The sequence below is a fragment of the Chrysemys picta genome, chromosome 11 (genome assembly GCF_011386835.1).
Source record: "Chrysemys picta bellii isolate R12L10 chromosome 11, ASM1138683v2, whole genome shotgun sequence".
NCBI classification, from domain to species: domain Eukaryota; kingdom Metazoa; phylum Chordata; order Testudines; family Emydidae; genus Chrysemys; species Chrysemys picta.
The window spans coordinates 25747985-25763750 of NC_088801.1; the positions used below are offsets into that span (position 1 = coordinate 25747985).

Genomic DNA, 15766 nt, shown 5'->3' on the forward strand with positions numbered 1-15766 from the left:
TGAGCACGTGTACATATATGTATAATGAATATGAATGTCTGAAGTAATTAACATTACAGTTTTTATTGCAAAATAACCTGTCTTGTACATTTCCATTTCCATGTGTTCAAAAAGTCACTTTGTATAGCATAAGGCATTATCTGGTTTAGAAATTATTAGTGGAGAAATCATGTATACATTCAAGCTGAGATTAGAAAATAATCTGCTGCAGAATTCTTGGTGACTTTGAGACTTTTTATACTTAAGATTATTGTCAATTGTCCATGTGATGTAGGTACTGAAATCCTAGGTGGAAGTAAGCTGTATTCATCGAAATACACTGTTCCCAGTAAATTTGTTCTGTAATATGCACATTGATTAGACTTGTATGGTTAAGGGAGGATATGTACATTTTTTGTAAGTAAACATTACTTTTACTTCAACTGTACATTAGGAATACATTTAAATACGAAATTAAGAAATAAGTTTTACTCTAGTGTATTGTATTCATAGTATAAAGAAGGATGGCTTAAATATTTTGCATAATAAATTTTTAAACACTGTTATATCATGTTTTTTAGAGCTTTATTTATTTTGCTTGGGTAAACAAATGCTGTGTTGTTAAACCTCTGGTGCACAGGGTCTTTATGCGTGATGCAATGGTTTATTTAGATACACCAATTTCTTTAAGAAATTTCAGTTATTTCAGAGAGTGTCTTACAATAAAATGCCATTGTAAGGTTAAAGTTTCATTCTTTGAATGAAAAAGATATTGCATGTAGCATATACACAAAGGAATGAATTTGCCGTTGCAGATTTCAGATATTTTCTCTCGGGGGAAAAAAAATCCTTATGTAGTAAAGTGTGGTGTCTGTATTTAAGATTTGAAAATTCTGTATTGAAAATTCTACAGTATTCATTTTCTTGGATACCCACAAACTAGCAGTTAAAGTCCACAGCTGAGAGCCCAATCCTGTAAAACCATATTCACACAAGCTTTCATTGGAACTGTTGGCATGAGTTAGGGATTGAAAATGCTTAATGGGTAGACAGCTACCTATGTATGAAATCTAAAGAGTCCATATGACAAAAGATGCTACCATATTTGATTGGTATCATCTGCCGACTCAATAGAGGCCGTGGGCTTAAAAGCTGTGAAGAATGACCTGTTTTTAGCCTTAGAGATGATCTTTTTCTTAGGTAAGGTTTCAGGCATATTGGAGGGCCATTATCTTGTCCATACCTGCTTTGTACATGGATAGAAGCATCCAATGTAAACAGATTTTAGCCTATCACCTTTCATGAATAAATATATATATATATAAGACTGTGTCCCATATTTTAAGAAAACCTAAATGTTAAAGCCCTACAATAACATAAATTTATAACATACTGTTTAGATGAACACATTAAGCTTATATTTAAATCCTCTGCCTGTGAAAGACTGTAACAGCTCCATAAGAGATTCAGTTGACCTAGTAAATAATGTGATTCTTCTTTAATATATTGATGCCTATTTTCCAATTAAACGCTGACTCAGTTTTACTGTTACATTGAGGAAGTACTATTTTCAACTAATAAAATCTCATGATTATCAATTACCAGCACTAATGAAGTTAATAAAAACTAAAGATGAAATATTCTCCAAGAAAATTGAAGGGTTTTGTTCACATGCTTAATTAAGACATTCAGTAATAATATTTAATATAATGGATTAAGTTTGTAATTTAATATATTCAAGATTTGGTACCACATTGTACCTTCATATTCCAGTGAAGATCCAGTAAACCTGATAGATTTTTTGTTTTATGGGAGTGGGATTGGGTATGTGAGGGTGGGTGTTACTTGTTGATTGTAAAACCCAATTGTACCAGCTCCCTCCTAAGATCCTAATTATATAGTCTATAAACTAGAACTGATTCAACAGACATTCTTTAAAATCCCAAAAATATGTGCATTAAAGCAGCCCTGGACGCACTAGCTCACTCCCTGTCCACCCTGGCAAGGCACGGAGAGCGCTCTGACTCCGCGGCTACAGCGCTGCTGGTACTCCATCTCAGTGAGTGGAATAACGTTTGCTGTGCCCCCGCTGGAGCGCCACAGCGCCAGTGTGGACGAGGTGTTGCATTACTGTGCTCTGATCTGTCTCCGGAAACGTCCCTTAATCCCCTTAAGTCAAATGGCCACTTTTCTCATTGTTTTGAACTCGCTGTAGAAATGCGGATATGCCGTTTGAAAGCTCAGTTTCTGACAGCCGGCTGCTTATCTGCTCTGAGACAGATTAATGTGGAATGCTGTGTGAGAGAGAGAGAGGCGGGGGGGGGGAGGGTGGGTCTGCTGCTGTCTGAATTTACAAGACAGTATGCTGACATGCTCTCAGCCCCCCCCAAAACCCACTCTTTCTCCCCCCCCCACATACACACAACACACTCCCTATCACACTCCACCACACCCCCCCACATTGGAAAAGCACGTTGCAGTCACTTGCATGCTGGGATAGCTGCCCATAATGCACTGCTCCCAATGCTGCTGCAAGTACCACAAATGTGGCCACGCCAGTGCACAAGCAGCTGTCAGTGTGGACAGACTGCAGCGGAATCCCTACTGCGCTCTACGAAGGTGGGTTTAACTCACAGTGCTCTACATCTGCAAGTGTAGCCATGCCCTACGTTAGCTCTCCTTTCAATCTGCCTTCAACCTGATTGGATCCAATGCCTTTCTCCTTTAAAAGAAACCAGCTAATTGAATTAAAGGGCTATGCAATGACTCCTAGTTGCTCTCCGTGGCAGAGAAACTGAAACTGCCACATTAAAAGTCTGCTCTAGAGAAACTTATGGATTGCAGCACACTATGTTGCAGCTAGGGTAAATACCTCAATGACAATGCAGTGCTGTCTTCTTTAAAGAGATGGCAGCATTGAGTGCCATCCAGGCACTGTTTCTGCAATGGAATGTTCCAGCATTCATGTATCTGCACAAAATCTCAGTGAATGGTTCACAACCTGTATTGGCAGATCGCTTTGCAGAATTGAGGCCATTCAGGTTTGCAATACACAGAGAGAGAGAGAGAAATACTACTGCATGATGCATATTTTTTACATCTTTTATCTTGTGATATTAACTGCAGTATTGTCTTTAAATTATTAGGATTATTTGCTGTGATACTTAAAACCTAGAGTGTTTAGCTCATATCAGCGATGGGTAATATAACTGAATTTGTTTGAGAAAGTGTTTCTTTAAATGTACACCTTTTTATATGATTACTATCATTGCACAAACCTTAATTACCCTTTTTTAACAGATCCAGTGTTTCTGATTCTTGGATGTAGACTGTAATAGCCTCCATGATTTAGCAAAAGATATCTTTATTTCTTTCTCCACCCCTTCCTCTTTTTTTTCTTTTAATAAATAAAATTATGGTACAGAGTATAAAGTAGTTTGAGAATTTTTACAGAACGGCCAAGAAAAGTGAAAAAGTGAAATCAAAATATTTGATTTGTGGTTTAATGTAAACAATATTACTGACTCAACAGATGTAACTTGGGGTGCAAAGAGTTCCACAGATGAGGGGTATAATAAGAAAAGGACCTAGCCCCAGTGACCTTGGTCCATAGCCAAACTACAGACAGGAGAGTCTCGGAAGCAAAGTTGAATGTGCACCCAGAAATTTAAGAAACCAAAAGGTCCCTAAGGTAACTAGAAGCAAGGCCATGAAGAGCATTATAAGTAAGTATTTCTTTAAAAATCAATACATTTTTATACTGAGACATACTTTATTTTATTTTGATATTAGTATGCTATGATGAGAAAGATTATTGCTAAATATATTCCAGGCAATAAAATTCTACAAAAGATTGAGTTAATATTAGAAAACTAATCAAGAGAGCAGCATAGAGAAGAGAATTTCAGTATTTAACCAAGATGAATTGGAAGTGTAAACAATTTTGCAATTCATACTCTTTGTTTAAGACCAGCAGGGCACGCCTTCCATGTTTTTGCTGCTAATTAAGTGAGGGGGAAAATACATTCTTGACCTGGATTTAATTGATTTCATTCAGATAGTATATGAAGCTGAATATTTTCATGTGATAGAACTTAACATCTTTTGTGACAATGTGATTCATATAGGCATTACTCATAAATGGTTATAATATACTTTGACATAATTAAACAGTGGAATGCTACTTATTTACATGAGAAAAGCCTCAGCATTATCTCTGACCTAGATTATATTTTTGATGCCAGAGTAGCTGACTCGCACTAAGAAATGAAGCCAAAACTCTACTGTAATTTTTTTTAAAAAGCTCTTTTTGTACATTTGTATAATCAAAATATAAGGTTATGCCATATTGACAGTTAGCAGATGGAAAAAACAACACGCTAGGAAGTTCAAAGAATGCACTCGGAAGCTATGCTATAAATACCAGGCTAATTCTGGAGTTTCAATATTTTTCCAAAGCTTTCTTAGAGCATTCCTGAATCTTTTCGGGAGGGAGTTATTGGTAGTACCTTTTTTTTTTTTTTAAGGATTGTCTTAGTCCTCCATAGGCCTATTTAGGGTACTACCTTGAGATATTGTCCCTAAAACGCACCTACTGTGTGAAATCATTTTTCTATATCTTTGTTCTAGATTTCTCCTTGCTCACCCATTGTTTCCTCCTTTGGTAGTTTCAATCAAACAATCCATAAGATGGAGGGGAGGAACAAATATAGAATGTTATGACTATAGTACATCACTGTATATAATCAACCATCTCTGCTTGTGTGAAATGCTCCACCAGAAAACTCAGACTCCTGTGTTCCTCAACTCACTTTGAATCTGAGATTCAGTGGTCAAGCTCTCTCTTTATAGCAGGGGCGGGCAAACGTTTTGGCCTGAGGGCCGCATCGGGTTTCTGAAATTGTATGGAGGGCCGGTTAGGGGAGGCTATGCCACCCCAAACAGCCAGGCGTAGCCTGGCCCCCACTTCCTATCTGACCACCCCTCCCTCCCCCGCTTCTTGCCCCCGGGAACCCTGCCCCATCTACCCTTCCCCCACTCCCTGCCCCCTTACCGCGCTGCCTGGAGCACCAGTGGCTGGCGGTGCGGCTGCACCAGGACAGGCACCGCGCACCACAGAGACTGTGTCAGGCCGAGGCTCTGCAGCTGCGCTGCCCCAGGAGCTCGCAGCCCGCCGCCCAGAGCATTGTGCCGGCGGTGCAGTGAGCTGAGGCTGCGTGGGAGTGGGAACAGCAGGGGAGGAGACAGGGGCCAGCCTCCCGGGCCAGGAGCTCAAGGGCCAGGCAGGACAGTCCCGCTGGCCAGATGTGGCCCGTGGGCCATAGTTTGCTCACCTCTGCTTTATAGGTGATAACAGCTAGCCTTTTGGCTGAGTTTCATGAAGACTTGGGTGGCCCATAAAGTCATGGATGTTTTCTGTCACAGTCACTGTTGTGGCAAGACTCACCAAAGCTGCATGGTTTTCAGGTTTCCAAACTCTGATGCCTCTACAGTGTAGTATGTTAAAAGTAAATGACTGCTTGTCTTGTTCCAGTAGAAAGGCCATGCTAAGTAGTGTATTACTCTACTGTTGTAGCAGACTTTAGCCAGTTCACAGAATCATTATAATAGTTAATAGGCCCTAAGACAGGATGTCACTAAGAGAAGCCCTGAATTCAGAGCTAATTTTATTTTTGTATGTGTATCCAAGAAAGAGATTTTATGGGCCTGATATTTAACTGCAAAAAGCATGAAATTGTAAGGATGAAGAGTCTCTTAGGACTCCCTATTGAAGTTAGCAAAATGCAATAGTCATTGGAGAGTGATCAGACAGAATCCAGACTAATTAAAATGTAAGAACTCCCCACTCATAAAATGTCTTTTTGATTCCTGCACCTCTGTTTTGTTTGAGTAATACTTTTAGGAAATTGTACTATTTCCAGAAATCTTAAACCATGTGTGTTCATGTTCGTATTCCTTGAATACCCAACACTGGAGGAAACTGAACCGAGCACACACAAAAATCTAGATCACAGGTCTTCCAATCCTAGTAGATTCTAATTTTGCATAAGCACACAAATTGTTGGTGTTGTTTTATCCTCACTGTGTGTTTTCCTGAAAGTTATTGCTATTGTTGATTACGTGTGAAAAAAGTTTTCAATGTGTGGTACAGGTATTTAAAGTCTATCTTCATTGATGGGAGTTTTTAATATATAAAAGTGAACTGAATTTTTTTTTTCCATAAGTAAATGAACATTGTGAAAGGACACTACATCCAAAACAGGGTGAAATTCTGGCTTTGTTGAAGTCAATGGAAGCTTTGCCATTGGCTTCAATGGAGCCAAGATGCCTGGGTAGCGAAAACATTGGAAATGCATACATTTTAAAAATAACACTGAAAGGTGTGTTATCTGAAAAAAGCCTGAGTTCAGAGATCTTTATTTTTCCTGCAAGAGTTGATGACCTCGCAAAAACCTAAAATGAAGCAGGGAGCTGCATTTATTTACCTTTATTTGTGTCACACAGTACACTTCTGTTACTCCATTAATGTCTTTATGGTGTATTAAACATGTTAAAACACTTTTAAATTTTAAGAAATACAAATATTCCATATTAGTATTTATTAATAGGACTCATGTACCATTAGGTACAAGGGCACACAAGATGTTACATAGTCTCAGATATCAAAGACAACATAACACAAGGAGAAACAAAATATCATCTCTTTTATGTACACATCTTTGGAGCTCTCTGGTCTTGCTGAGAGTTTGGACCACAGCTTTTCTCAGCTTCGTTCATAGGGAAGACTCAAACCAGCTCACTTGAGTTTTAACTTTGTTTCTGGCAAGAAGTATAGTTCTTAGATTGTGACAAAGCAATCAGATTTCCAGGTTTTCCATCCTTTTGGGGCGGATTTAGCAGCTTCCTCACTCTATTGCCTCCAGAGAGAGAGAGAGAGAGCACACTTCTTCCCTCCCTCCCTCTGCACATCCATATGCTCCTTACCCTCCTTTTTGTCTTCACTCTCTTGATGACCCTAGGTAGATTGCTTCTTTCCAGTTGGTAGACTGAGCAGTTTTTCTGGAGTGGCTCAGGCCCTTGGCTTCCTTTATTCCTTATGAAAAGAACCCTTTCTTGTCTGACCTAGTGTACTGTAGAGTATATACGTTCTATCTCACACATGCTGAAAACAGGATATCTGGGTACTCCTCTCCATTTTTTCTTGACACAGTACTTCCCCAAGGCCAATTAGGGACTAGAATAAAAATGCTTTATTAAAATTGTATGATGCTGGCTGGCAAGACAGTTTGTGTGTGAGATTTCAGATGGCTATTTCATGAGGACTCTTTAGTAAAACAGTTAATAGACTTTTGTGGTTATGTTGTCCATAACCTAAAAAATGAAGAAAATATGATTGTTCTTGGCTCTCTCTCCCAACTTTATTCTGAAATCATGCCTCTGAGACCTCAGTCTGAGTACATTTTTTTTCCCACTGGATGTAAAAATATTTCAGCCTTCTCCTCTTGAGCTTCCTTAGTAGAAAACTCTTGTATATTGCTGCAGTAGCAACACATCTATTCTGTTCATTATACTTTGGTAAATGTCTGTAATACCACATTTGCAAAGTTACTTTTTATCCTTATTATACACAGACAAGTAGATACCTCATGTTAAATGTTATGTGATTTCTCAAAAAATCATATCTTCTTTGATTAAATTCATCCCTGTAGAAAGAGCCAGCACAAGGTCATTGCACCAATTACTTCCCCCTTATACCCTCACAATAAGGCTTACTTTTTAGTAATCTGTCCTCTGTTGTCCAGTCCGAGCATCTGGAAGTCAGAGGGTTAGGGACACGCAGAGCATGGGGTTGCATTCCTGACCATCCTGGCTAATAGTCATTGATGGACCTATCCTCCATGAACTTATCTAATTCTTTTTCGAACCCAGTTATACTTTTGGCCTTCACAACGTCCCCAGTAATGAGTTCCACAGGTTGACTGTGTGTTGTGTGAAGAAGCACTTACTTTTGTGTGTTTTAAATGTGCCGCTTACTAATGTCATTGGGTGACCCCTCGTTCTTGTGTTATGTGAAGGGGTAAATAACACTTCCTTATTCACTTTTTCTATACTACTCATGATTTTTATAGACCTCTATCATATCTCCCCTTTAGGCATCTCTCTTCCGAGATGAATAGTCCCAATCTTTTTAATCTGTCCTCTCATGGGAGCTGTTCCATACTTCTAATCATTATTACTGTTCATTTATCAATTTATTCCAAAACCACCTCTATTGACACCACAATCTGGGACAATGCCTCAGATTTGTCACCTAAAAAGAATGGCTCAGGTACTGGAATCTCCCTCACATCCTCTCCAATGGAGACTGTTGCAAAGAATTCATTTAGCTTTTCCACAGTGGCCTTTTCTTTCTTGAGTGTTCCTTTAACACCTCAGTCACCTAAAGGCCCCCCTGGGTTGTTTGACAGGCTTCCTGCTTCTGATGTACTTACAAAAACTAACAGGATTTTTTTATTATTATTATTATTATTAATTTATTTTTGTCTTTTGCTACTGGCTGTTAAAATTCTTTTTTAAGGCCAATTTTCAAAAATTCTTGATTGGCCAGTAATCTGACTGGTGATTGGATAAAAGAACACACAAATGTAGAGTAATCTTTATTTAAAATTCCTTCTATTTAATAGAGAGAGGCTGTGGAAGTGATGCAGTTAATCCCATGAATTTATCCCCAAGAGTCAATAACAGCACTCTGACCTAGAGTCCTACCTCTGAGTTCTTCTTTGTTTTATACAAAAAATGATTTGATTAAATATTTATAAGTATGACAGAGACTTCTGCAGCTTATAAATATTTATTTGCCAACTGGGGACTTGATGGGGTAAATACCCCAAATAATTACTATATGGGGCCAAATTTTGCCCTGGCTTGAATGCAGCACACGAGAGGAATGGAGTGCAAAGTGTGTCTTTACAGTACAGCTTTGAGAATCCCCTCATGGGTAGCCTCCTGAGTGGGTAAGCAGAGACCAAAGAGCTGCTGCATCCCTCCCTCCTGCAAATGAACAGAAAGGGGGCCCAATGAGTGTAGTCACTGGGTGGAGCCTTGAGTCTGTCACCCCCACTGTCAATACACCAGGCAACAGAGAGTAGGAATAAACCTGGCATAATTTTAATCCCTTGCTGGAATAGGAGAGAGATTGCGATTCAGGGAGCACAAAACTACACTGCCCCTTACTCTGAAGTAAAGGCAAACCCACAGTTGAGCACTTTATTAATATTATTGCTAAAATAAAAATAATCTTGATTAGAACAGATTTAAACATCAGATTTATTTTGCCATGCTTGTGGTGTTTTAAACAAAACGATGTGCCTTTGTGTTAACAAGCAGGCAGTTGCTTCAAAGTCATTTGCTAGTAGAAATAAAAGACTACGAAATTTGTCTACCCAAGTGAGTTTATAAAATTTTTGGGCAAACTGAGAATTATTAAAGGTTAAACTTTTATTATAATATACATTTGTGTATCTTCTCTATCAACTAGTCCTTTGTTTTTCATCTTAGAATGAACAGGATGAACATACCCACCTTATGTCTAATCCTTAGCAAGGAAAAAGGTCAGTTTTTGCTTCCTGCTACAATTAAATACTGTACCTTACTTTGTTAATTGAAAAGCAATAAGTACTTTTTAGTTGGACCACTTCTGATCACATGACTTGTATAATAAACCAAAATAATGCATGTTGGGATGGGGAGAGAGAGACTTTTCTAACTGAGAAGTGTATTCCCTAAACAACTCACTCAGGTTGAATAATGTAGATGGAAGAGCTGGTTGAGACTTTTCTTTCTGAATAATTTTCCAATAGAAAATGCCCTGATCAGAAAATCAAAATTTTTCACAGGAAAATTTCAATTTTGCTGAAAAGTTTGTTTTCCATGAGGAAAATCAAAATAATGGCTTCCAAGCAGCCTGCCAGAGGCTGTGTCCTAACTCTCTGGCTGAGCATCCCCCTCTCTGCATCTTATCAATTTCACTTTATCTGCTGTGAGAAAGTGAAACTGACAAGTCTTCCAGATGGGAAATGGAAGAATTCTGTGTTGGTTCTTCCAAAACTGAATTTTTCTAGAAATCCCTTCCTGGAAAAAAAGGTTGCCATTTTGGCTTTTTGTCCCAATTTGGAATGATCCCCCCCCCCCCCCCACACACACACACACACACACACACACCTTGCAAAATTTATTTGCTGAAGGGGTTTCTATTTTCTGACTGGCTCTAGCAGATGGAGAAAATAAAGATATAAGAAAATGTCATATATACAAAGATGGTTTATTTATTGAATTATTACCCCTATAGTTAATGGGCTTCATGGGCCAAAAGAGATGTATGTGTGGTAATTGTTCATGGAGTGGAGGCAAATAAAAGGGGTAAAATCACCCGCTTTTTGTTGTTATAGAAATGCTTGAGCTTCTGGACCCCTTTTCAGGAGACCATCTGTCAGGTGTAGAGATAACTAACTAAGAATGGGAAAACTTAATACAGAATACTTTATAAATGTTTCAGTAGGGCCAAATCCTGCAAATCCTTATGTACACAAGTAGTTCTTTCTTATGTTTATTAATGGGATACCCATTAACTGAAGTGGGGGACTACTCATGAGTGAGAGAGTTTGCAGAAGTTAAAATGGTTTTTCTTTTGTTTGCTTGTTTATTGACAGTTACTTTATATCCATATTTTCCTACACAATTTAAGAGCAAAACTTTGGTCCCAAGAAAGTAAATAGAATTTTTTGCCATTGACTTCAATGGGACCAGGATTCAGTCCAAAAAGTATAAGAGCCACATTTTAGTCCCACATGAGTGACAAGTATTGCCACGTATTTTAAAACATAAGCTGTCATACTTAACTGAGTAAGTGCAAGAACATTTCATACCAATGCAAGTGTACCTGCTACACATCTGAAATACTGTCCCTTAAAGTGATGATAATCAGATAATACTGTAATTGTACCCCAAAAAAAAAAAAAAAAGCCACAGCCACATATCTCTGAGAAGAAATTATATGGCATACATCTTAATATATAGAAACTGGAGCAGGAGGAAGGGAGAGAGGGTGGCATGAATGGCTCTACGCCCTTCTTGCACTGTCCTAATCCCAGGACCATCTGTGCAACAGTCAAATACCAAGCATAAATTAGAACAATGTAAGTAGAGGCTGCTCAAATTTGCACTGACTGTCACTGCCCCAAAAGGTTGTTCCAGCAATTATTGATCAGCCAAGCATGTTCCATTTTGCCCTGGCATAGCCCTCACAATGGCAGCTCAGGAAGGTGGGAGGCGACATTGGAGCCCCTACAGTACCTCTATGCACCCAAGGATTTCCCTACACTGTGGGGAATTCTCCATATGTATGGCTAAGTAGACTGTAAGCACATGTGGTGTGAAGTTACCCCAGCAATTTTCTATAATTTATCATCCACATCTGGTCTTTCGTTTATATCTAAATTGCCTATTAATGTAATTTTAGTAATAGTAAACTGATGTTACATGTCAGCTCTTTACCACACAGTACAAAAGTAAGCTGAAATTGGTATATGATATTTGGCTTGCCCCTAATATTTCAACATTGACGTAGATTAGGCAGTTGTTTGTTTGTTTTTAATTTACCTTTAAGGGACCAATCCTGTGCACATTTAATCCTATGAATACCCTTTGATTGCACATGCAACTCTGTTGAAAACAGTAAGAATATGTATGTAAGTAAGTGTGTGCAGGATCATGTCCAAAAATTGCAAACATCTCTTCAGGGCTCAGAATCACTCAAATTCAAAATATAAGAACTGATCTTAATGTCTTTATCTACGTAGATTAGAATCCTAAAGAGACATTCATTTTATTTTAGTGCATGATAGTTGCAGGTTGGCACCAAAACACCATTAAACGTTATCCTAAATTATTTAAAAAAGAATGCCAAAACGTCTATACTGGTAGCAGCTAGTTTTAGTTTTCAAAACATGCTATAAGTGGCTCATCCACCATGTTACAAATAAAATTGTTTGAAATATTGAATCTGCCATAGGTTTTTTTTCATAAAAGAAAAATAAGTCAAAGAAACTTTTCCCTGAGGGGAGAAAAAGCATTAGGGTAACATTTTTATCTATCAAAATAAAGAGCATTGATTTAGTATCATTTATCTTCACAACTAAATGGAACAGAGATTTTGGATATAGTCTTTCTTCCATCTGCACTCACAAGTCCCATTAATGCTAACCAAAGCATTACATGCACAGAAGGGAAAAATATAGTCTTTTGGGAGTAACAACTTCATATGTGTTTGAAGAAGTATTTATTTAAACTTGCTAAATGCTAATATTACACAAAAGTATAATTAGGTCTATGGCCTATTTAAAATAACTCTTATGGTTGGGTGGTTTGAACACATACTCAAATGCTGATTTACTTCCTTCTTTCTGATTCTTGTTGCTTGTTCATAGTGAGCACCACATTATCTAAATACTTGAATTTAATTACAAAAGTTTTCATCTACAAATGCACATTGGACAACAAGAATCATTTAAAGCATTCATGACCAATATGGCTGATCCAAAAATATTAGGATTTCAACTTCTGCTGTTGTACTTAAACATATATTACTGAGTTGCTTCAATATTCAAACCAAAAAATTCAAATAAAGTTATCAAGGGGTTTTTATCTTTTATCTTCTTACAATAAAGGAAGGTTTGGTCTTCCATTTCAGTCTATTGAGAATCACTTTTTTTGGGGGGGGAAATCCACTAGAATTAATTGTTAGATTTTGTAAAACAATGAAAGATGTTGTATTATTGCAATAGAAACATTCATAAATCATTCTGTACAGGTCTGCAGCATACTACATTACAGACAGCCAGCATGAGCTCACTAAACACTGTTTTATTAGACCAAGTAATGATACAGAGCTTGCATTAAGGTGCCTGAATATTTAATTTTATGTTAACATAGTTTGTTATTTTAAGAGTATTCTTCTCAAGAAAGACTAGGGAAATTGTTGATTATTTGCTGAATGTTTCAGTAAACAATTTTAAGAACAGCACTTGGGGAAAAAAACATTTCATGTCTCTAAAAATAGCTTAGTCACATGACTTAGTACTTTAGCACAAAAGCATAATTTACAGGTTTAATTTGCAATCCCACTATATTTTTGACATTCTCTTGCACAGAAGCTCAGTCTGAATGACTCAAATGACTTAATATTTCTCTGCATTGAGTGCTCGGTTCCTAGTACAAAGCAAGATGATTTAATGTAATTTATACAATTTGGATCTCTGCATTCTTTCTGCACAAGTGTGATTTTTTTTTTTATTTTTTATTTTTTTTACTCTCAAATGCTTTGTTTTTGAATTCACACATTGCACAATTAATGAACTTTTGGGGTCATCTTAAGCAAGGGATGAGTGTCGTACCAACAGATCATATCCACTGACTATATTTCCAGCGGGCTGATTTTTAAAAAAGCATGTAAGTAAAAACTAATGGAAATTTTGAGTTCCATTTTTACATTAGTTTTTTAATTATTATTCTGTATTTTATCACAACTTAATGGCCTGTGTGCAAAATGATCTATTGAGAAGCTGTCAGATAAAAGCAAAATTTACAAATAGTTAATTTGATATTTATTGGGTCAGTATTTTCTGCACTTACTTATCAAGTGCCTCTAGAATGTACAGCAAAAAGGTACTCGTTTAATCGTTTGGCCATATAGTCTATAGTCTAAAAATACTGATGAAAACTGAGTTCACCTTAAGTGATTTGGCCTTTGGGAACCAAGGGTCTGGAGTTTGGGTGAATAAATTTGATCTTTCTATGTTATGTCCTTGGATCAACCTTTGAACTCCTAGTTCCTGTATTTGCAACATTGTTCCGGTGCTTTAAAAATATTTGAAGCTGAATTAGATGTGAGGTCATAATCAGAATGTGACCTTCAAAGATTTTCTTAACTTTCTTTTCATTTCCTTCTCTCTTGATCTGACAGAATTCAAAAACTACATTGATAATTTTCGGTGAACAGATTTATTAACTTAGGTCAGCAAGAGAAGCATTTAAGCCTGTGACATGTTGAATACATTTTTTAAATATTAAAGGTCCTTTCTTGTGCCTATTGCACTTTGGAAGTTCAAATTCCCTCTCCTTCAGCTGCACAATGTTGTGTTTGGCTTTTTGAAGCCTCCTTGTTTCTTGGTCTGGAATCTGTCTTTCTTACTAGTATGTAATACCATCAGTGGTGGGGTCTTCCAGAGCTAACTGAATGTCAATGAGCTGTGGGAAAGTTTTGCTGAAGCCGTGACCTGAAATAAGCTCTTATGAACTGATAAATCCAGCTCACAGATCAGCCACATAGAATTAAGCTAAAAGCCATGCAACCAGAAAATCAGCCACTCATTCTCGCCCCAAACAATTAAGATCTAGAGGGAAACTGCTCTTCCAGAAGTTAAAGTGTGGTAAGGGTCAGGAAATTCTCCCATAGCAAAGTAAATATTGGGGGAGACAGAAAAATCCTCTCCAACAGAAGCAAGAGAGAGGGGGGAAAAAATGTTCCCCAGCCATTTGGAGGCTTGTCTTCGTTAGCCATGGTGTCTGGGTTGTTGTTGTTTTTTTAAAAAAGGAATCTTATGAAAGAGAGTTATAAATATTTTTGCTCTTTATGTGCTAGAATGTCTTAAAATATTTCAAGACATCTAAATAACATTATAACAATATTTTGAAATGTGTGACTGGAATCTTTATTATGTAGACAGGTTCTTGCTATATAGTACTTTGTTTTTTTGCTTCTTTAAAGTTCGAAAACAAGTTCTATCAATTTTAATTAGGAAGTGGGTTCATTAGAGTTTCGTGTTTTTGGATTGAAAAGAGGCCAGTTATTGAAAATAATAGGAATGGCTTTCAGCCATTTTAAAACGTAGACGAACCATTGTGGTCCTGTCCAGGTCACCTTTGGTGCTCAAGCCAGAGGCACTTGGTAATGTACATTGAGTCCATCCTGAACGTGACACAAGTGGATTGTATTCATAATAATGACTTAAAATTCCATTCTACAGAGTAAATTCACTGTTTTAAATTGCCTCAGGTTCATACTTGGAATGTAAATTGTTAGACTGAATACAAATTTTATTTTTAAAAAGAAAAACAAACCTAAACTGATGAAATTGTTCTGTAGCTCTAATGTATGCATTAGAAATATATATAAGAATTAATTTGTGGGTACTTATTTCTTGATATTGAGTGATACTTTTCTAAGTATAGAATATATAATAATTTTTTAAAAGAAAGAAGGAAAAGCTGTTACTTCTTATCTGTTCATAGCCAGGGCATATCTCTCTCTCTCTCTCTCTCTCTCTCTCTCCCCCCCCCCCCCCACCCCCTAAAGTCTAGACGTTGTGGGGTGTATGAAAAGGTATCTTAAGTCCACTTTGATTCTTGTATGGAGCATACAAAAGAACATAATTATAAGAATATTGATCACTTTACAGAGTAGCATTTAGTTCTTTATAAGAAAACTACTTATGGTTTTGCATCTTCATTTTCCATTGAGATTGTCTGGTTACTGAAATTCAGGTGAAAAGTTCTTTTATCAGAGGTATGTCAGTGATGGTAGCAGCCAACAATTGTCACCAGATCTCCAGAGGAATTACATGCAGCTTTCTCCATTCTTTTACTGTATATTGTTGTCTAGACATTGTGGGCCAGTTACTGGCCCCCACTAATTCTGCTTTTCATTACTCTGGCCAACTGAGGATTCATA

The 15766-nt window shown here is 37.3% G+C and overlaps 1 protein-coding gene across 10 annotated transcripts in view; it reads left to right on the forward strand.

The window, feature by feature from the left end:
• MBD5 (methyl-CpG binding domain protein 5) overlaps positions 1-15766 on the forward strand; it is a 256499-nt gene that overhangs the window by 136560 nt on the left and 104173 nt on the right. For 9 of the 10 annotated variants that reach the window (XM_042860868.2, XM_042860867.2, XM_065561640.1 and 6 more), the window contains 2 exons: positions 3512-3704; positions 9538-9590. The gene's annotated coding sequence lies outside the window, so the exon portion shown is untranslated. The remainder of the gene's footprint in view (positions 1-3511; positions 3705-9537; positions 9591-15766) is intronic. The other variant, XM_065561641.1, reaches the window with a different exon arrangement.